Raw genomic sequence first — 23,780 nt, forward strand, 5'->3', positions numbered from 1 at the left:
TGCACTGGGGCACATACTTTACTATAACACAGGGGATTACAGGAAGAAACAAATGGCTTTACAACCACTTTAAGTATGGGGATGAATAGAATCAAATAAAGCCATATCTCACAGACCTTATTCTCGTCTATTGTCTTTTTTGCACCAAGTGTCTACAGAAAATCAAAACACAAGGCATGTGAAATGTACAATCGTGGCAATAAGAGGGAAAAGGGGAAAGAGGGAGGTCAGCACCCTTACACACAGTCAAACCGTCTGTCCGATTTTCATCTATCCGTTGTGTGTTCTCTGAAAAACAGAGAGCAATGTATTTCTAAGAACCAATGGATGTGAATGGATGATCATCTGTTAACCATCCATTTACATCTGTGTCCGTTCCAGTGTTCTTTTTTTTTATTGCAGATAAAGGAAGGTACATATCCCCTGAACAGAACAGATGTAATCGGATTTAAACGGCTGCCATCCATCCATTTACATCCATTCCATTCATGTCTGTTTTTCGGCAAGAAACATTTTTTTGTTTATACTTTTGTCACCTCTGATTAGTCTCTGCAACAACTAAGTAAAAACGGATGCAAAAACATGTCAACTGAACTGAACTAAACTGAAGAAAACTGACATAAATTGAACTGAGAACCGAATCAGTTTATTCTTTGAAAAAACATGACTGAACGGATAATGCCCCGTGTGAAAGGGACCTAAAAGTAAACAGGGTCCCCAGATCGTACTGCACTCTCTCAAGATATCCGAGCCATGGCTGACAGGTTTTGTCGAATCTTGACTGTGTGTTGTCAAAGGTACATGAAAGTTTGTCGGTAATCATTATCCAAGTTGATTTCTGCTTAACGTAATCAAGCAATATCACCATCTGGTTCCAACATCAAGCTATGGTGATTCTAGCAGCCAAAATAATTGCAGTAGAATGGTATATGGAACAGCTCTTCCTAAAATTTGTCATTAAAGTGTATGCCAGAAACGCGTTGTCCTTGTCACTAATGTAGCTATCGACACCTAAGGACTGGTAAGCGGCAATCTATTACATTTTTGTTTTTGGGTTTAGACACTGCAAACCTGTCATTACAAAAACAAAATGTATGTACCTCCAGGTGGTGGAATTTACTTCCCATTTTCAACATGGCTCTTCATAGCTTTCAAGAGCAAAAGTATGTTCATGCCTGCACCCCACAACACAATACTAGAGACCCAGTGACCTATCAAGAAGGTCCTTACATTGCACAATAAAAGGCTGGGAAGGCATATCCATGCTTTGACTTTGAGTAAGTAGGTAATTACATATGCACATTGGCATACCCCCTGGGCTCTATGGAAGGCTGGGCAGTTCAAACTCATTAATAAATAATAATCAGCACTAAAAGATAAGTATAACAACACCCTTAGAGTTATGTGATATGTGCAACTGTGGCAGGGGTGCTCTTAGAAATCATGTGACTCCATACAGCCTTCCTGACAGGGCCTTCCAAAGCCACGCCTAAACCCCACCCAGCCCCCTGGGGTGCAGCAAAACAGCGGCACTGACTTCATCCCCCTACACCCCGAAAGTTGACCTGATAGGGCCCGGAAGAAATGTAAGTTAAGCTCTGGTAAGCATTTAGGAGCAGGGGGTGTGATCTAGTAAAATACATTTTGGCAGAAATTAACAATAAAATTGCCCTGGTCCCCCCTGTTTAACTGATGATGTCTGGGCCCAGAACAACATGACCAATTGTACTGCCTTATCAATGGCCCTGAATTGTGGTACCAATGAAAAGTAAAAACATAAACAGTGTTAAAATTAAATATAACAAAACACTCAATATTGGTAACATAGTAAAATAGTGTGAACATACATATAAGGTACAATTGTAAAACTACACAGAAAGTGTATTCACCATACCCATGCAAACACGGACCCCGTTAATACACAGTGCAGAGAGAAAACATACTCTTCCATGCAGTCTTGATTTGTTCAAAACATCTTTGTCTTATGTAAAATTTTCTATATTATAAAGAGGGGTAGGACAGCCCAATTAAAGGAATACAAAATGTTTCATTAACCTCCCTGGCGGTATGATTCTTTCAGATTTTAGGTGCTGAAAGTGGTACCATTATTTTGCATGTAATTCTTAAGAATGAGCAGCCCAAACCAACTATTTACATATGATTTTTTTTTACTGTGCGTTCTTCTTTATAACATCTCGGGTATGATAACGTTTAAAACACAAAATCATAAATTATAATATAATAAATAACTATAAATAAGTTAAAGTATGTATATATATATATATATATATATACACGTATACATACATATATATATATATATATATATATATATATATATATACGGGCTCTGAGGAAGAGGCTGAGCCTCGAAACGCGTCAGACGTCATCTTAACAGGAATATGGACTAATACATGAACTACTCCTGACACTCAAGCGACTGAGCTTGATATGACTATTTTCTACCATTGTTTGTGAGTAGCCATTTTTTATATGTTGTATAATAAAGCCTTATTGAGGATAATGCGCTAGGTCGGTGCGCCCTTCTTTTTGTTTCTTTTTGCCTAGTACCGTTGGACTACCCCAGTCCTTTTTGGGCAGCAAGACTCTAGCCTTCCGAGATGCCTTATGTGAGTCCCGTGGCAAGTGTGGCCGGGGAGCTTGGATTCTAAGCACAGGAGAAAGGTGTTATCACCGTATTGTTTTGGACCAGTGATGGCAAACCTTGGCACCCCAGATGTTTTGGAACTACATTTCCCATATGCTGCATCTCTAGCCAATTAAAGACTGCCTACATATACTGCAGCAGGGCGATGCTTAAACAAAAAATCAAGTACATACAGCCGCACTTCCGCTGTGATTAGACACCGGCGATTGTCAAGGAGACTGACAGAACTGCCATCTTCCTATGTAAACAAGGCAGACTGCTGTACTGTCAGACAGGAAGGGAGAGATTGTGTGTTCCTACTAATCAGGAACACGATCTCTCTCTTCCTGCAGTCAGTCCATTCCCCCCACAGTTAGAAACCACTCCCTAGGAGCACACTTAATCCCCTGATCTCCCCTGATGTTAACCCCTTCCCTTTCCAGTGTCATTTATACAGTAACAGTGCATATTATTTAGCACTGATCACTGTATTGGTGCCACTGGTCCCCAAAATGTGTCACTGAGTGTCAGATCTGTCTGCCGCAATGTCTAATAATTTCTAATAAAAACAATTAAAAAAATAAAAAGTCCATAAATCTATTCCCATAGTTTGTAGACGCTATAAGTTTTGCGCAAACCAAATAATATACGCTTTTTGGGATTTTTTTTTACCAAAAATATGTAGCAGAATACAAATTGGCCTAAACTGATAAAGAAATTGGATTTTTAAAATTTCTTTATTGGGAATGTTTTATAGCAGAAAGTAAAAAATATAGTTTTTTTTTTCAAAATTGACGGTCTTTTTTGTTTATAGTGCAAAAATAAAACCCGCAGAGGCGATAAAATCAATTTTATTTGGGTACAGCATCTCAAGACCGCGCAATTGTCAGTAAAAGCAACGCAGTGCAGTATTGCAAAAAATGGCCTGGTCATGAAGGGGGGGGGGTAAAACCTTCCAGGGCTGAAGTACCATCAAGATTTTCTAGACACTGGCGTCCTAACAACCAATGACATCATCAGTTAACCTCCCTAGCGGTATTCCCGAGTGTGGATCGGGGTTAAATTTCAGTGGCAAAAGCGGCAATCCCGAGCCACACTCGGGGTACCGCTAGGAAGATCGCTGGATCCTGTAAGAGAGGGTACTCACCTTGTCACCGGGATCCAGCGATGTATCCCGGCAGTGTGCGGCAGCCGGATCTTCCTCCCGATGCTCTGTGCCCTGGCTTCCGTCTCCTGCGACGTGACAATCGCAGGGGGGTGGAACCGGCGGCAAATCCAAATAGTAAAACACACCAAACACACTGATACATTACAAAATAAAATAAATTCACATTAGTTTGCCCCCCAGTGCCCTTTCCAGCAGTTTTACTGTACTTTTTATGTATATATATATATATATATATATATATATATATATATATTGTGAGGGGATTAGCTCGGTGGCGGGTGTGGATGTCCCCTTTGGGGGGTTCGTTACACAGGGAGATGGCCGAGAAGTGGTTGCAAACAACAGTTTGGTTTATTCATGCAATATTCTTCACACAAGTGCAAGAGTCAAAAACATCCAAACATAAAATAAAACACAAAATAAATCCTTGCCACTGTGGGCGTCTACCTTCTCACACACAGGAACCTATCTAAGGAAGTCTGTCCCCAACCTACTGCATACGGCAGACAGCAGACTATCAATAGTCCATTTATTATCTCTTCACATAGAGAATGTCCCTTTTCTCTTCACACAGCATATGTTCCTTGGACTTTCCTTTCACATAGAAAACATCCATGGGTTTTTCTCTTCACACTCTTCACATAGAAATAGTTCATTTTCTCACCTTGAGAAGTCTTCACCCTTTTTACCCTCCTCAGCGCACATCGCTTCAGGAGGTCTTCCCCATGCTCACACAGCTTCAGGGGGCATTCCTTCTCCCATGCTCACACAGCGTCGGGAGGCACACATATGACTGTCCTCCTCTCCCCAGCTCACACAGCGTCAGGAGGCAGCAATCCTTCTCCCATGCTCACACAGCGTCGGGAGGCACACATCTGACTGTCCTCCTCTCCCCAGCTCACACAGCATCAGGAGGCAGCAATCAATAGACTTCCTTTGGACAAATTATAGAGGCCTTAACTTCCTCATTCCGAACAGCTGAAGTCTGTTCAACGTCCTTAGACAGTTCTGGCTACCTCTGCAGCCGACACCCTATAGTAATTGGTGAATTTTCCAAAGCAGGTGGAAATGTATCTCCTGTCTGTGACTACATTCACAGATTTACCTGACTTCCTGTCACAATATATATATATATATATATATATATATAATATATGTATACGTGTGTATATATATATATATATATATATATATATATATATATATATATATATACACACACACAGTATATATATATATATATATATATATATATATATATATATATATACAGTATGTATATATATATATATATACATACATGCTTTAACTTATTTATTATATTATAATTTATGATTTTGCGTTTCAAACTTTATCATACCCGAGATGTTATAAAGAAGAACGCACAGTAAAAAAAAATCATATGTAAATAGTTAGTTTGGGCTGCTCATTCTTAAGAATTACATGCAAAATAATGGTACCGCTTTCAGCACCTAAAATCGGAAAGAATCATACCGCCAGGGAGGTTAATAAGGAGGATGCCTGTTGCCTCCACAGCATCCTTGTTTGACAGTCCTGTGCCATTCAGCACTGGGGTGACATTAGCTGACTGATGGAGAGAAATTGATGGAGAAGAGAAACATTGGAATACTAGCCAGTACCAGTGTATTTTCTTTGGAAGAATAAATCACCCCAAATGTTGGGTGTCCTACATGTGGATGTTGCTGCATTATGTAAAGTTATTAGAATCGTTTTTACATTTTAGAATGCGGTACCTTGAGACTGTCCATAATTTTATAGTGTGCCTTGAGATTGTCTATAATTTTAAAGGGTGTCTCGACTGGAAAAAGGTTGAGAAACACTGGCCTAGATTATATCATATGGTGTCAGCCATCCCTGCATTTTTCTATTGGAAATTTTGCAAGTTCCTTTAGGCTCGGTTCATATTGGTGCGATGCGGGAAACCCTGCGAATACACTGCGGGTTCCCGCATCGCACCAGACTCGCAGGCAGTTCACACTGTGAACTGCTGGGAGTGTCAATACAAAGTTAAAGCGGACTTCCACTCAAAAGTGGAACTTCCGCTCATTTGCTTGCTCCCCCCCTCCGGTGCAACATTTAGCACCTTTCAGGGGGGAGAGGGGAACGGGTAACTGTTGTTGACAGGTACCCTTCCCCATTTCCGGGAGACAGGTGCCGTCCCTCGGAAGCTTGGCCCCTCCTTCTTCCCCCACCGCCGAACCAATCCAAATGCGCAGCACATTTCGCGCATGCACAGTAGAGACCCGCCCCTGAAGCCGCAAGGATTCACTGCCGGATTCCCTGACCGGCAATGGCGGCGGCAGCACCCGACAGCCGATGGAAACATCGGCTGTGGTGTTGACATCAATGGACTCCAGAACAGGTAAGTGTCCTAATATTAAAAGTCAGCAGCTACAGTATGTGTAGCTGCTGACTTTTAATTTTTTTTTTTTGAGGGGGGGACTCCGCTTTAATGACACCTCCAGATCAGTTCGTATATCGTAGTGCAAACTGTCAATTCGGACAGGAATCAGATCGCATAGGTGTGATTCTGGTGCGAACCAAAAAAAGGGTCCTGCACGAGTTTGGTCCGAATATGATGCAAATTCAGCCATACAATCTGCATGTGAATTGTACAGCAGTGCGGTGCGAATCACATGCGATGCCTTCCATCGAACCAGCCCTAATCCAAAAGTGATTCGATCAAGTCACAATAAAAGTAAATTAGGCATGACATCCATAAAAGAAGAGGAAGGACATACTATACTGCCCAGGGATAAATAACTATATACAGTAGATATATATGTGTGCCATGCTATAAACCTGTTGTTTAGGTATATAAATGCTTCACCATGATTGGCTTATGTAATGCATACAATTTCTGCAAAAATGTAACAAAAATGTCACATGGAATCTCACTGGCAGTTATAGATAACAGAAATATTTATTCCTTGCAGTCTACTAATAAAGCCATCCAATTACACTATGTGATGTATAACCTTTCAGTATGCAATAATTCTGTCTGCTGTAGCTTTTACAGATCCTAAAATCATGGACCTGTGGGGATAGAAATATGAGAGCTGCCTGTGCTCAAAAGTGCTTACTCCATAGATAAACTTCTAGGCACCTGCCTGGCCCAAAGGACATCAGTCATCTCAGGGTCTGTGTTCTCAAACGCAATTATTAATAGCAGTTACAATTCAGCTTTCAATTCAGTAAACTAAGTTCTTGGTCAAAACATGGGACCTATTAAAACTGGAAAGCCGTATCTGCTCTCCGCACACCACAGGACATTGCTCTAATTATTTCAAACTGCACCTCCACTTTATGTATTATTTACAAAATAAAGAGCGCACAGCCTTTGATGTCCTGCAGTGTTGTCTGAATAATACTACAAAGAACACTCCTAGATAGAAGAAGAGCCCCATTATGTGATCTGTCAAAGTCATGTGAGATATTTTCTCCTCCGCCCAGCATTTTTTTTTTCTAGGTAGCTTTGCTTGCTTTAAAGTCCAGAAGCCAATGACACACAAAGCACATATATAGAGCACACAGCTCTTTCTATAATATTAATATGCTCTTGGTTGGGTCAAAATCAGGGTGGATTTAATTTAAATCAAGTCGATTTAAATCATGATTTAAATCACTAGTAAAAAGGCTTGATTTAAAAGAACTTGATTTAAATCATAATTTTTAAAGAACAACTGTCTTCTCTGTCCCGCAGCGGCTTCTCTCCTGACCCGCTGTTGACTCCCTGACAGTCCCATTCACTTTAATGGAAAAGCTGGTGATGCAGCATTGACACAACAGGTGAGGGACCTGGCGGCAGCAGGTGAGTGGATGCCGGCTAACAGGTGCTGCCATGATTTATCTGAAATGATAGATGCTCTTTAAATGTAAGGACTCATTCTTGCTTGTAGTTAGCATGAAATTGTGTGAATGGATTATTGCAGTGCACGTTATCTCAGCTTGCAGAGCTTGGATTCATTTAATGAGTTTACCAAAAATGTAAATATTGCAGAATATACATACAGTATATGCAGAATATATACATAACTAAGCTCAATTTCCTGCTGAATAAACTAAATAATTAATGTATCTTAAATGGAAAACTATCTTTAGATATAATTTTTTTCCGCCCCCTCTCTCTCTGTTAGAAGGATGACATCACTTCCGCCCTTCTTATTGTTTTGTGGGTATGGCGGGGTGCACGTCTGGTAGCCACACCCCTGATGACGTCAACCGTATGATTAAACGCGTTGGGTGGGACCAGACATGACGTCACCACGCCCCTCGGCCGATTCTTACAGGAACGCTGCAGCCGTTTCCCCTTGGATTCTTATACATGTTTGCTTATAGATTGTATCATGTGAGTGTATCCTCTTATATTAAATGGAATTTCTTTTAACTGTATTACGCTATGGATCCTTCTAATTATTTTCACGACCATTGGATTTTGTACTTCATCTGCAAACCCTTTGAATGAATTACCCTGGTGATTTCTATCTGGTGAGGTTAATCCTCAAAAGCGCTTAAGGCTTGCCCATTCATTTGGAGGCCAAATCTATTTGGTAAGCGGACAATTTTTGATCACACTTGTTGGTGCCCCCTTTCTATCAAGAGTTGGGAGATTGGCTCTACATGCATGCTGGGACTTGTGGTTCCTCTCTAAGGATAGTGATTTCCACACTATTGGAGTGCGTTTTCACTTTTATAATCATGGACACCTTTTTATGATAAGGACACTTCCTGGATTTTTATGCACGATCTCTATATATTTATTTTTGTATATGGGAGTGTGTTTCACTTTTATAATTATGGACACTTTTTTTTTGATTAGGACACTTTTTGGATTTTCATGCACGATCTTTATATATTTATTTTTGTTTTTTATACATTTATCGCTGTGGTTCATATATGAATTTGTTTTTACATCACGTTACGTCCCCTTGTTTCTAGAGCTGCACGTATTACTATAAATGCCTTTTATTAAAATTAATTTGATAATTTATCCACCCTGGTTAAAATGTTGTATTATAAATATGCCACTAATTTTAAATATTTCTTACCACTAGTTATGAATTACTATAGTGCACATTTAAAGGGGAACTTCACTCCCCCTACCTCATTCCTGCTGTAACTAGAAGCTTTAAAAACCTAGGAGCCACAACCTGCAAATGGCTATACAAGTAGCTTCATAGTACATTAGATACATAAATATCAAAATTTTCATGCGTGTGGCGTGTCTGACTCCTTTCTGCCCGCCCTGCGGACCCTCAGCTCCCGTGGGAGACTATCCGGGCCATGTCCTTTTCCCGCAGCCAGCAAACACCTGCAAAGTAACGTAAGTTTGGGAATTTGAGGTCCACATTGCCTCTTTTTCCCCCCCCCCCCTTTTTTCTTCCAGTTTTTATTCGTTCTCATTTGCTATTTTTTACATATACTTTTTTACACACACAGATCATACATCTACTCCTGATGAAGTGGCATACTAAGACCACGAAACGCGTCGAGTTACTATGATGTTTTGATTGTTATCCATTACTTCAATACTGTTGACCATTGCAGTCCATTGATGTTTATGAATATACTTTTGTATGTACAATTGCTATGCTGAGCTTATGGAAACTGGAATTGGGATGCACCATCTCCCCTTTTTATCGCTACTTGTTCAAGTCCAATACATATACCAATATATGTGATGTTTATTATCTGTATGCATGTATGTATTAATAAATGAGACCTCTTTTTTCCTGCTATCCTGGTCATGCCTCTCACTCAAAGTCCCAAAACTTCCTTCATGTTCATTGAACCGGGATGGAGGCGCACAATTTGTCCCATTGTGCTCCTCACTCAAAGTCCCAAACTTCCCCCTTCTCTACATAGTACATTAGATACATAAATATCAAAATGAATAAAATGACTGCATGGATTGTCCTACACAGCCATAATACCTACAATACACCTCTGTAACTCTTGAGCTGCTCTGCCTTCACCTACTTCCCACTGACAACAGAAGCGCCTGGAGTCTGAGGAGACTTTGCAATCTGGACCGGGACACTGCTAATGGGAGGACCAGGGACCGGTGGGAGAGACTGTGTGTCCTAAACAGTCGTTATGTGATATATTTTTTACCTTTGTAAGTGTAATTTTAAGGGGGACTATAGGGAATAAAATGTCCTAACAGGATTACGCTATGTGGCCTATTTCTGTTTAATATGAGAGCCACTTTTATTGGAGAAGGATCTGATTTCTAGGGAGACCTCCTGCGATTAGGATGTTATTTAATGGCGATCATTCTTTAGGGTCTAGTGAGTGCAACACCTGAAGGGAGAGGTTCTCACAAGGTGTGGGGAAGGGGCTGTTATGTTCGATTACCCCTAACACTTTTGGGATTTTAGAGTGGTGCTACTTTACAACTATCGGTCGCATTGATCACATGGTTCAAAAACTTTGAACTTTTTGGATGCATATGGTGTATCATACACCGGTTGAGCGCTGCTAATGGTTCAATGATTTTATTTGATTCCAAGCATATACAGTTATGATGGACACCTCTGTACATACCTACATACAGCACCACCCAAGGTGCCCGCAATAACCCCTGTACATACAGCATCACCCAAGGTTCCCTGCAGGGCCACCAGAGGTGCCCACAATACCACTTGTAAATGCAGCAACACCCAAAAACCCATAATACTCCATGCATATGTAGCAACACCCATGGGGCAAACAACAAAAATTCACCATGTTCTTAAACACACTTGAAGGTCAAACAATACCCCCTGTACCAGTGTTACCCGATGTTCCTAAAATACCCCTATAAATCCCCATTAGGGTCCCACAATTCCCCAATTACATATTATCCCCATTAATCTACCCAGTACCAGTACATATATACCTAACTAAATAGAAAATGCCCTTTACCTAATACAACCCCTGGCAAAAAGTATGGAATCACCACTCTTGGGAAATGAATGTTCATTCAATTGTTTAATTGTGAAGAAAAAAATTATAACAGACATGCTTCAAAGCTATTTTCTTTTAACCTTCCAGCCTTCTGGCTTTGAGGGTGTTTTCACACTTGGTGCGATTGCCTGGTCCGAACCCGAGTTTGATGGCTCCCCCCTCCCCCTGCCCCCGATGGACTGTGTTCACATTTGATGTTTGTATCCGAACTGCGGTACACTTGTGTCATCAAGCTGCAGCCGGCGTGTACTCACGTTGCTTGGCAACCGCTGTAAGCGAGAAGGTGCCAAAATGGATAGAATTGCTTGCTTTGGTACGATTGCGTTCTCATCAGAAGCGAACCGTACTGGAGTTCACATGAACCGTACCCCAGACCACCCTTTTTAAGTGGACTCGGGTACGGTTTGCGGGTGCGCACCCGAGTTCAAAGACAGTGTTCACATCATCAAAAAGAACCAAATTCTGACGTCAATCGAACCCGGGTGCGCACCATAAGTGCTAGTGTGAAAACACTCTGAGAAATACTTAAAAAAGAATAAAAAAAAAAGAAAGGAAACTGTAGTCAATTGCAACTGTTTTTGCAGATCAAGCAGAGGAAAAATATATGGCATCACTCAATTCTGAGGTAAATATTATGGAATAATTTAAAAAAAAAAAACACTACGGTACACCACTAGTACTTTGTTGCACTATCTCTGGCTTTTATAACAGCTTGAATTCTCTGAAGCATGGATTTAACCAACAACAAACAGTATTATTCATCAATCTGGTTCATCAATCAAACTGCAAAAACAGTTGCAGCTGACTACAGTTTTTTCTTCCTTTTTTTTTTTTTTCAAGTGTTTCTTAAAGCCAGAGGGTTGGAATGTTAAATGGAAATAGTTTTGAGGCATGTCTGTAATTAGTTTTTTTTTTCCACACAATTATACAATTGAATGAATATTTTCTAAGAGTGGTGATTCCATACTTTTTACCTGGGGTTTTACAATACCCCTATGAGCTGCATACAATACCCCTATACCAGAGATGGGGGACTTAAGGCACATGACTTGACTTAAGTCACCAGTTTGAGGACTTGAGACTTGCTTGACTAAAATTAATAAAAGACTCGACTTGACTTTGACTTGGCATTCATGACTTAAGACTTGACTTTGACTTAAAACATATGACTCAAAATGACTTTTTTAAGTTATTAAATATTTGCATTTTCTCAAGAAGTGTTAAAGCAAAATTAATGTGCCTGTTATGTTTCTGACACCACAGTCACTTAAAACACCTCAGTGTGTTCAAATTTTAAGGACACTGGCTGTTTAACAATGGAAACATGTTTTTACTGTGGTGTTGAAACATGACCGGACGAAGGATTTTGAGCTGTTTGGGCATTCAAAGTGTTTCTTTAATATGCCAAGAAAAAAACACTAATCAGTTTTGTTAATGTTGAAAATAAAACAAAACCTTTCCTGACCACTGACTTTTAACTGATTTAAAAAATTGCACTATGTGGACTCTGTGAAACGCCGTTGTGATATCACTACTTCCACTCCAATGGAACGTCTCTGCAACACGATAGATAAACAGACAGGATATATCTCCTCGATATACACTATCCTACACGATGGTGAACTCAAATTGCCTTACATGATATGTTGGGAGAGGGACCTGGGGGAGGAACTTGATAGAGCTGAATGGAATACGTTGGCACAATTTAACTCAAAATCTTTGGTTAACACGTCACTAATAGAGGCCAACTACAAAGTGTTCTTGGGGTGGTACATGGTCCCGGTCAGATTGGCTGCAGCGGTCTGAGAGGCCTCCCCGCAATGCTTTAGGGGGTGTGGACAGCGGGGCACGGTCCTGCACATATGGTGGACCTGTCCTAAGGTCAGACGGTTCTGGATAAGTCTATAATTTTATATACTCTCTCACCCTCATTAACCTGGTCAAATCGCCCCTCCATGCGCTTCGCACCAATCGAGAATACCTCAAAACATATGAAACGCCTGGTGACATTCATTTTTACCGCAGCTAAAATAGTTATAGCCCGCTCCTGGAGATGTCCAGTGGTGCCATTCGAGTTGCTTAAGGCTAAGCTGACCTGGATTATGATCAACAAGAGGATGGTGGCCATCCTCCAGGATAAACTACGCCTCTTCGAAAAGACTTGGGACCCCTGGGTGTGATACCTGGCGGGTTCCGGATAAAGAGGATCACCCCCCCTAATGGGGGGACTGGGTGGCCTGTGTGGGCTACCTGAGCCCTCCTTCTGTGGGCCTGGACACCAACTTTCTTTTCTTCTACTACATCTCAACCTCTCCCTTGTTTCTCCTTCTTTTCTGTCTCTTTCGTTCTCTACCACACTGTGACTTAGGTTGATGTGATTACCTAGGGCTGTTATTGCATTTTGCTACCACCTGTTGTGGCTACTATAGAACTTACCTGGTCTGTGATTTAGCACCATCTATTTCGGATGAGCAGCTTTTCTATATATAAACGGTCTAGTGGGTTGGAGACAGGGTATTCGCTTCCTCCCTCGAGGTGCAGTGTGTTCCCCTGGGGGCGCTGGAGGGAGCGGGGCGGGGCCCGGTCCGGCTGGTCCAGCTCCAGCCCACGACAAGAGCCATTGACCAACTATCTTTGGGGTTTTTTTTGTTCAGTTTGCCATATTCCTGCTTTCCTCTGTTGACCTTGTTACACATTGCTAATTGTATGCTACTTCCCATGGTGATTATTGCCTGTTTATACCAAAAGAGTGTTTCTCTTTTTTCATAAAATCAATAAAAATATTGAAATCTAAAGGTGAACATTGGGGTAGATCAATATTTTGACTTGATTTGTGACTTGACCAAAATAAATGACTTGACTTGACTTGCTTGACTTCTAGCAGCGACTCAACTTGACTTGCTTGCTTTTTGCCACAGTAACTTGGGACTTGCTTGAGACTTGAAGGTTAAGACTTGAGACTTGCTTGTGACTTGCACATGTGTGACTTACTCCCATGTCATACCAATAATACCCCCTGAGCTACATACAAAATACTCAATACTAACAATACCTCTTGAGTTACAAACAACCCCCGGAGCTACATACAATGCCCCTGTACTTATACAACCCTCCTGAGCTACATACAATCGTCGCTATACTTAAAAGCTCCCTCCTCCCAGAGCTATATACAATACCCCCTATATTACAATATCCCCTGGGCTATGTACAATATGACCTACACTACCAATACTCTCTGAGCTATATACAATGTTCTCTGTATGCACTCTAGCCCCTCTTTTACATTTATCACCATCTATGCACCAAGCAGGACAATTCAAGAACAGGTTGGGAGGTCCCTTCAGCGCCCAGAGCCCAGGTTAGGATCCAGAGGATGTGGATTCACCCTCAGCGAGCAGCCATTTTCTACCTGACCCTCCACCACAACCAGTGGCCTTTCCTGTACTTACCCACACACAGCACCACTTCACTGCACTGAGGCATCACAATCTGCATTGTCGAAACCATCTCCACCTTAGCAAAGGCCTTCCGCTTTCACCAACACAACCATACCATGGTCTGCCCCGCCGACTCCTCCTCGTTGGATCCCAGGGTACTCCTCTGCTAGCTCCCCATTATTTAAGGAGTCTGTCAATCAGGTCAGGACAAACCTGCAAGTGATTAGCTAAGCAGGAGGCAGAATTTGAAGAAACTCACTAGCAGATTCTGTCTGGGGTTTAGGTGCGCAGTGGTTGATGGTTGGTCGTCAGAGAGTTTTTTCATGGTGACTGAAATTAGTCCAGCCCCATCACTACAGGATATGAGATCCAGCAGGAGGAACCATAGCAAGTGTCAGGGGAACAGGTATTTGACCCACCTGAATGCTTGCAGAGGACTGTAAACAACACAGCAGCAATGGGACGGCTGTAAAGGTAAGTATATACACTGTTTTTTTTTGCAGGTATGTTCTACATACAAGTGCTGGCTGAGTCACTTTAAGTTAGACTAAAAAAGTCTTAGCTCTCTGTCTTTATTCTGTTTTAGTTTATTTAAAATAATCCTTTATGTAAGGCTGTATTCACACTTTCACGTTTCTGCCCACATTCCCGGAAATGTGCGAAAAAGGTGCCAAACGTACATTGCGCTTGTGGTGCCATTACTTCTTAATGGTACCCAAAACGCTAGCAGCAGTCGCAAAAATGCACACTGCAAAAATGAGCAAGGCTCACCACCAAAAAAAGGTGCAGTAGCTACTTTGTGTTTTTCACACAAGGGGCAGCCAATTCAAGTAACTGGGGTGCCCTATGCTGTCGCATGACAAACGTAGAAAACAAAGTAAGAAAAAAAAAAACACATCGCGCAGTTATGAAAGGGTCCTTTATGTTTGTGAAACCCTCACTAAAAACACAATAAATAATTTTGTGGGTACAAGAACTACAGACTGCATACAGTGTATGTCAAACAAAAACAAAAAAATAGGCCCAGCTCAACTTACCAACCAGCCTGCATCAAACCAAATTGTCCTGTCTAACAGTTTACGTTAAAAACAAGGGTTTAGTTTGCACACATTTGCAAATACATAACATACATGCATCAGCTGCAGAAGCCACGACAAGGAACCCCAATTTTTATCTGCAGTCCTAACTATAAATTTTGAGAGCTTTCATAGTAGGAGCACATACAGTATCTCACAAAAGTGAGTACACCCTCACATTTTTGTAAATATTTTATTATATCTTTTCATGTGACAACACTGAAGAACTTACACTTTGCTACAATGTACAGTAGTGAGTATACAGCTTGTATAACAGTGTACATTTTCTGTTCCTTCAAAATAACTCAACGCACAGCCATTAATGTCTAAACCTCTGGAAACAAAAGTGAGTACACCCTTAAGTAAAAATTAAAAAATTAGGCCCAAAGTGTCAATATTTTGTGTGGCCACCATTATTTTCCAGCACTGCCTTAACCCTCTTGGGCATGGAGTTCACCAGAGCTTCACAGATTGCCACTGGAGTCCTCTTCCACTCCTCCATGACAGCATCACAGAACTGGTGGATGTTAGAGACCTTGCACTCCTCCACCTTCTATTTGAGGATGCCCCACAGATGCTCAATAGAGTTTAGGTCTAGAGACAAGCTTGGCCAGTCCATCACCTTTACCCTCAGATTCTTTAGCAAGGCAGTGGTCGTCTTGTAGGTGTGTTTGGGGTGGTTATCATGTTGGAATATTGCCCTGCGGCCCAGTCTGCGAAGGGAGGGGATCATGCTCTGCTTTAGTATGTCACAGTACATGTTGGCATTCATGGTTCCCTCAATGAACTGTAGCTGCCCAGTGTCGGCAGCACTCATGCAGCCCCCGACCATGACACTCCCACCACCATGCTTGACTGTAGGCAAGACACACTTGTCTTTGTACTCCTCACCTGGTTGCCGCCACACTCACTTGACACCATCTGAACCAAATAAGTTCATCTTGGTCTCATCAGACCGCAGGACATGGTTCCAGTAATCCATGTCGTTAGTCTGCTTGTCTTCAGCAAACTGTTTGCTGGTTTTCTTGTGCATCATCTTTAGAAAAGGCTTCCTTGGGATGACAGCCATGCAGACCAATTTAATGCACTGTGCGGCGTATGGTCTGAGCACTGACAGGCTGACCCCCCACCCCTTCAACCTCTGCAGCAATGCTGGCAGCACTCATACGTTTATTTCCCAAAGACAACCTCTGGATATGACACTGAGTACGTGCACTCAACTTCTTTGGTGGGCCATGGCGAGGCCTGTTCTAAGTGGAACCTGTCCTGTTAAACCGCTGTATGGTCTTGGCCACCGTGCTGCAGCTCAGCTTCAGGGTCTTGGCAATCTTGTTATAGCCTAGGTCATCTTCATGTAGAGCAACAATTCTTTTTTTTCCAGATCCTCAGAAAGTTCTTTGCCATGAGGTGCCATGTTGAACTCTCAGTGACCAGTATGAGAGAGTGAGAGCGATAACACCAAATTTAACACACTGGCTCCCCATTCACAACTGAGACCTTATAACACTAATGAGTCACATGGCACGGGGGGGGGGTGGTTATTTGGGCCCAATCTGGACATTTTCACTTAGGGGTGTGCTCACTTTTGTTGCCAGCGGTTTAGAGTTATTTTGAGGGGACAGCAAATTTACACTGTTATACAAGCTGTACACTCACTACTTTACATTGTAGCAAAGTGTCATTTCTTCAGTGTTGTCCTATCAAAATATATAATAAAATATTTGCAAAAATGTGACGAGTGTACTCACTTTTGTGAGATACGGTATATAGTAATGGATAGATTGAGGGCAGGTTTGCCTGGAGGGAGCCTACTCCTCCTAAAAGGCACAGGGGCAGACTGGACACCCAGTGCTCTAGGGCGAGGTGCCTCAATGCAAGAGAATGTTTTTGTTTTCCTCAGTTCGGCTTTAAACTGCCATTCACACTATGTGCAGTTACCTAAATTTTTCCTTGCGGATTAATGCAGACAACTGCAAGTAAATGCAGTGACAGATGGAAGACAATAGTTTTCTATGTGTCATGTTCACACCAGAATGCAGTGTTTCTCTGCATTCCAGATCTGTGTAATATATTAGAATAACACTGCACCTCCCTGGACGGCCCCTTTATGTCTCCGCACAGCAAAGAGGGCTGCTGTGTGGTGAAGTGGATGAAGTGTCACTTTGTGTACTTCACATAAAGTTCAGACAAAAATCAAATACGGAGCTGTGTGATGCGATGAAATGCACATCACACCGCCCTCTTTCCGCAAGTAACTGCAGCACAAAACATCCTCTGCCCATACACTAATCTGCTCCGGTTTAGTGTGTGGGCAAATGTGAATGGGCCCTAAAGGAACCCTGTAGTAAAAACACACAGGCTACCTAACCTGACCTGCTTATTAAATGCTAGTTGAGTGAAATCAGAACTCTGAATCTAAAAACTTGTTCAGGGTCAGCAATTCAAAAAGTACTGAAGTCACTGGATCAGCATGGCAACCTCTGTTCTTCTCTTACTATAGGTTTTCTTTAAGTAGAGGAAGTTTAAAAAGGTGTCAGTGTGCTAAAAAATTCCATTTTAATATTTCTCTGAGGCAAAGGGATATTACTAATAGGTTGCAAGTCAATTTCTTAAAGCACAATCAGAAATGTTAACAGTGAGACCCGCCTGATTCATTACTTGATGGACAAAAACAGCAGGACTGTACACAAACTGCATGCCAAGTAACTTTCACATAGCATGCTATGGGCAGATGATCGGTTGCACACCAGGCATGCTTCATTTGAAAACTTACTCCCATGTCTCAACGAGGCTTTGGTTGCAGACATTATTGGCAAACTGTATTAGTGAGGGAGAATAGTTTATAACTTCACATTTCCAGTTTCCTAGGCAGAGCATGCAAAGAGCTCTTATCAGTGGCTAAGCCTTCTCCCACCCCTAAGGGTTGTGACCACGCTCAGCACATTTCCTTGGAGATCTCCGAGCAACACACACAAGCCAAGCAACTTTCAGAAGAGAAACTTTACCTTCAACTTCGTGATCAAAGAACAGCATCGCCAAACATTCTGTGCAATGAGAGATAAGATCACACTCTGCTGCTTTTTTATATACAAGCCTCCCTGCTCCAATGTTCATGAAACTGATTTTATTTTTTGCAGTTTCTTGTGTTTAAGCATCCACTTTTTTTTATCCTCAGCCCCCAGTTTCCTAATTATGCTACCAAAGGTGAAAATCTATTGATGGGCCATGAGACTCAACAGATCATGTGTTTCCCAGGGATAATGGACAAAGTCTTATGGCTACTTAGCTAAGATATACAAGTCTTATAATCATCTATGAAGAGTGAATAAATCGGCCTTTCTCAACTTTTTTAACACAACCATTAAAATAACTTTTCTGTACCAAGGAAACCCTGCTACCAATTATTATAGCTATTGCTCACAGTTCATTAACGTGATGGACAATGGAAAGAATGCTTCTTACATTCATGGCCTGTACACACGACCTGAAAATCAGATGACAGATAGTCAGTTTTTTTTTTTTTTGCATGCTAGTCACGTATCGAAAATGGAGAGGTTACTAAAGCTATGAAAATTCTGGTACGACAAAATAAAAAATGGAAAGTGATGTAATGTGCTGTAATGTATTTGTATTGTATTTTTGAGCAACAACTGTACTAATTAAAGGAAAATCGTACAATCTGGTATCGTATGAGAAAAAATGTTGTGGTTGTCCAATCAGATAATATCGGATGAACTGTCGTGATTGGCTCTCGAAAGCTCTGTACTAACAATCCGATTATCATAGATCGCTTTGAAAGCGTTGCCTTTTTGTCTGATCTTTGGATCCTGTGTAGAGGCCATAGAGGGTCAGTTGGAAGAATCCCCCCCCCCCAGGATAACAAGTGTCCCCATTAGAAGACTTCTCCTCTATTTCTAGTGATAGCTTCTTAAAATGTTGGATTTACCCTCACTTTCAAAATGGCACTGGTTACTTCCTTTAAATGACAATGGTTACTATGATAGTAATTGTTAACCCTTCTCTACTCAATACAAAATTTAAAAAAAATGCTTTAGATATACTTTAAGCATGAAATAAATATAATGCTATTATTTAAAATGAGCAGCACCTGAAAAATTGCACCAAATATTACACTGATTCCCAGCATCCCCAGTAGCTCTCTGGAGATGAGATATAAATAATTACATCAAATCAAGTTTGTAAAAAAAGGTAATTCCTCCTTTAAAAAATAAATTCAGCCACAACTTTTTGTTTTGCACTTCCTATCACCTGAGACACAATAGAAAGTGACTGAAAATGTCTCCAAAATGAAAGGACCCCCCACAATTGACAGCTATCACTGGAAAATGTGTCCCCACTGGAAGATATCTATTCAATTTTTTTCCAGGAACAGGTATCAAATTTTGCATTCCCTTTTAACTTTTTCTATCTGTAGAAATGATCACCAAGACAAATAGTGAGGCTAAATCTACACAATGGGGACACTGGCTTAATAAAAACCTGATACACAGAATTACTCCCCATAATTTAGACAAATTTGGAAAAAATATTCTGTCTGGAGTTTTACTTTAATAATAAAAAAAACAATGTGCAAACTGCAACAGTCTACAGGAGCCAAAAAGAACTCTGCATTCAAAAGTGCACTTGTACTTTAAAGCCCAATTGAATCCTTTCCTTTTATTACTGCATAAACAGTAATAAATATGGGGCTTTTTAACTTTTTTAACTGTTAAGTGCTGCAAAAAGGGTTAAACAGCACATAGGAGACTCAGACTGCAGTTCTCTTGCACAAAGCAGCATCACTTTATGCCCCTGGTCACTGCTCTAATCAACAACTCTCTCTCTCTCAGCCCTGTCAACTGCAATAATATTGCTGAAATTCCTAAATGCTTTTGTCTATGTATTGTCTTTAAAGCCCAATTATTAAACCCTCACTATATATTACTGTAGTGCAATGAGGCTTCATATACAGTGATATATTTGGGGCTCTTATACTTTTTTAACTAAGTGTTGCAGCAAGAGTTTAAAATACCCTGTGCTGGCAGCCAGGAGAGTTGGACAGCAGCTGTCTCATACAAAGCAGATTCCTGCCTCTCCAGTGGTCCAACATGTTCCCCCCGATCACTACTGCAATCAACAGTGCTGTCCTGAGAGTATAGCAGTGGTTGATAAGCGGGGGGGTTTGGAAGATCCTGGCTGCTGCTTTGTGTGAGACAGCCCCGGTCCAATTCTCTTATGGCGGTCAACATGAGTATTTTATCAAAAATAAGTATAAGAACCCCAAATATATTACTATATATGCAGCCTAACTGCATTACAGTAATAAATAGCAAGACAACGTCAACCCTATGACGAAACGCGTTGGGCGGTACCAGATGTGACATCACCACGCCCCCTTAGCTGGCTTTTCATCTATGAGTGCGGAGACGCCACAGCTCTTACATTTATCGGCGTTCTCATGATATGGATATGCCTAATTGTCTTCATACCTATGTGAGTGCACCTTCTAAATAAACTAGATTGAAGTTTTAAAACCTTATTACGCTATGTGCCTTTGTTATCCCTTCCTTATCTATGTGGCTCCTATGCACCTTCTCATGAATGTATCCCTGCAATGACATCCTGAGGATTGACACCTGGTGGTCTTTTAACCCCTTGTTAAGCGCTATTGGCTTCTCCATTAGTTTGGGTGGCCATTGTGATCTGGTAAGCTGCTATTTGGTGTGCTTTATTCCACGGGTGATCTCTTCCTGTTTGCTGTGAGAGGAGTACGGATAACATCTGCATGCTGGGACTTGTGGTTCCTTTTCACTCAACACAAGTTTTTTATTGAATTCCTTTTCATCCAAGGACCATTATATGGACTTTTTGTTTTGTTTTGATTCACATTTATGCACATTGTTCATGACAACTGATTTATGTCTTAATTATTGATAGCGCCACACGTTTACTTTATAAATAAATAGCAAGAGCTTAACTGGGCAAAGACAGTACGTAACCAAAAGCATTAAGGAATTTCTACAATAATATTGTCAGTAGAATTTTAACAAACCGGGGTTTATTTACTAAAACTAGAGAGTGTAAAATATGATCAGCTTCCATGTTTTTTTTGTCAAAGCTTAATTGAACAAACTGAAAATAAAAGCTGATTGGCTACTATGCACAGCTGCATCAAATTTTGCACTCCAGTCTTAGTAAATCAACTCCAATACATCTTGTTACCATATTTCTTTTCTTTCTATATAGAACTACTCACAACGGTTTACTATATCATGTATCATTTTGTAATATTTTTGGGGAGCAGGTACCTGGTTTTGATGGGTACCAGCTTCCACCTAGGCGATCCAGCCCCCTCCTCTTTGCCCACAGCGTTCTGGAACACGTCACAGGTCTCAGAAGGCTGCATGACCATTCGCAAAGCACATTGCAAGTCACACATGTGCAGTGGGAAACCAACTTACCATTTGGCGCTTTTCCACTGCATGGAACCGTACCGGTTCGGCACCCTTTTGTGCTTTTCCACTGCTGGTACCGCATGGTATAGGGTCGGAACGGTTCGGTACGGTACGGTATAGGTTTGCTTTTCCACTGCATGGAACCGAACGGTACGGTACGGTACGGCTCTGAAAAAACAGTACCTACTCGATTGTGGTTCCAACAGGTACCAAACTGGTACCATATCCCACAATCCTTTGCATGCAGTCACTACTAGCCACTGATTGGTCAGAGAATCCCACCCACCCCGTTGTTATCCCACCCACTTAACTTTAGTACTGCTTTAGTGGAAAAGCAAACCTATACCGTACCGTACCGAACCGTTCCGACCCTATACCATGCGGTACCAGCAGTGGAAAAGCAAACCAGGCCAAGCAGGGCCGAGTAGAGCCGAGCCGGTACTAGCCGGTACTTGCAGTGGAAAAGTGCCATTAGTAAACATGCCGGTGCCCAGGACCCAAAGACCAGTGAAGGACGACGCTGGATCGTTGAGACAGGTAAGTGTCCTTTTATTAAAAGTCAGCAACTACAGTATTTGTAGCTACTGACTTTTACATTTTTCATAGCACCTGAAGATCCCCTTGAAGGTAATAAAGATAAGGGTATTTCTAAAACAGTAGCTGCTAAATGTTACAATGATATTGTTATATGTCACTGCAGACCTTCTATAATGCCTAAAGCTTAAGAACCGTACACAACTCATTTCCATAGAAACAAATTGTTCTCAGAGTCACAGCCTTTGATAAAGCTGTTTGTACATAGCTCTTAAAACAGGCAAATTACCAATCCATACTAATTGCTGGTGGCATGCTCTGTTGCATGACATTTTTACAGGACCCTCTAATTAACAGATAAGACCACAATTACACAAACAACTGGAGACATAAAGAGACAAAAAGGTCACAGCGCAAACATGAAGCTATACAACAAATGTTATAAGTAATGATAAAGTAATTAAATACAAAACAGTATAGAAAATCATTATAATAAAGAAATTGCTGTCATCAGACAGTTATCTACAGTATTTTTAGATGTAAGACTTCCATAACCAAGTGGTTCCAAGCTGGTCATAAAGGACACCACAGCAAAATAAATTTAGTTATTGAAAAGGACCTTTAAAGAGAACTTTAACTGAGAGAAAAGCAAATTAGCATTTTCAAAAGGAGAATTTAGCAATGGCAGTCTACGTATTCCTTACTTAAGAGTTACTGTAATTTAATCTATTTGACTGACCTTATGGGCCATCCATATGCAACTGCACCATATAGGGCAACTTGATGAAAATGTGTATAGTTTCTTCCCTCAGCACTCCAAAGCTGTGCCAGGACATTTATCAGTTGCTACCATAGAAATGAATGACTCTTACCTCCAACGTCCATTTTCCTTAAAGTATAACTAAAGGCAAAACTTTTTCTTTAGTTTTGGATAGAGTTGAGAGAGATTAGAACCCCTGCTGGTTTTTATTGTGGTCTGTGCCCTCGTTAGGGAAATTTACCCTCTCTATTGGTCCTGTTTACCATTATCATTAAAATTGAAAGTAAAAGAAATTACCCAAATTTTGGGTTGTCCCCAGAAAAGCAATAGAGGGGAAATCTTTCATCATTGTAGTGACCTGGGGGTCCCCAAGGAATTCCCTTGATTTACAGGGATTTCCTATCACTTTCTGTTTGGCTATGGGACAGGAAGTGAAGGGAAATCTCCGCAATGGGACACAGATGGTGAAAAAAATATATAATAGGGGTTATAACCCTTCCAAAAAAAGTTTTGCCTATAGTTCTAATTTAAGGCCTGTGCACACCATGAGAATATCGGACAGAAAAAAAAAACGCATTTGAAGCGATCGTCCAATAATCTATTCCAGGAGTTCCCAAACTCCAAACTCTAGTCCGCCGAACACTGCTGGAATACATTGCGGTATCCCGGGGACAAGGTAAGTAACCTCTTCCAGGATCCAGCGATTTCTTCCTGGCGGTATACCCTGAGTGTGG

General features: G+C 41.1%; 1 protein-coding gene across 2 annotated transcripts in view; it reads right to left on the reverse strand.

The window, feature by feature from the left end:
• The window catches only part of CDC14A (cell division cycle 14A), a 212,075-nt gene that overhangs the window by 132,645 nt on the left and 55,650 nt on the right, over positions 1-23,780 (reverse strand). The window lies entirely within an intron of this gene.

Source organism: Pelophylax lessonae (genome assembly GCF_965119305.1).
Source record: "Pelophylax lessonae genome assembly, chromosome: 8".
Classification (NCBI taxonomy): Eukaryota; Metazoa; Chordata; class Amphibia; order Anura; family Ranidae; genus Pelophylax; species Pelophylax lessonae.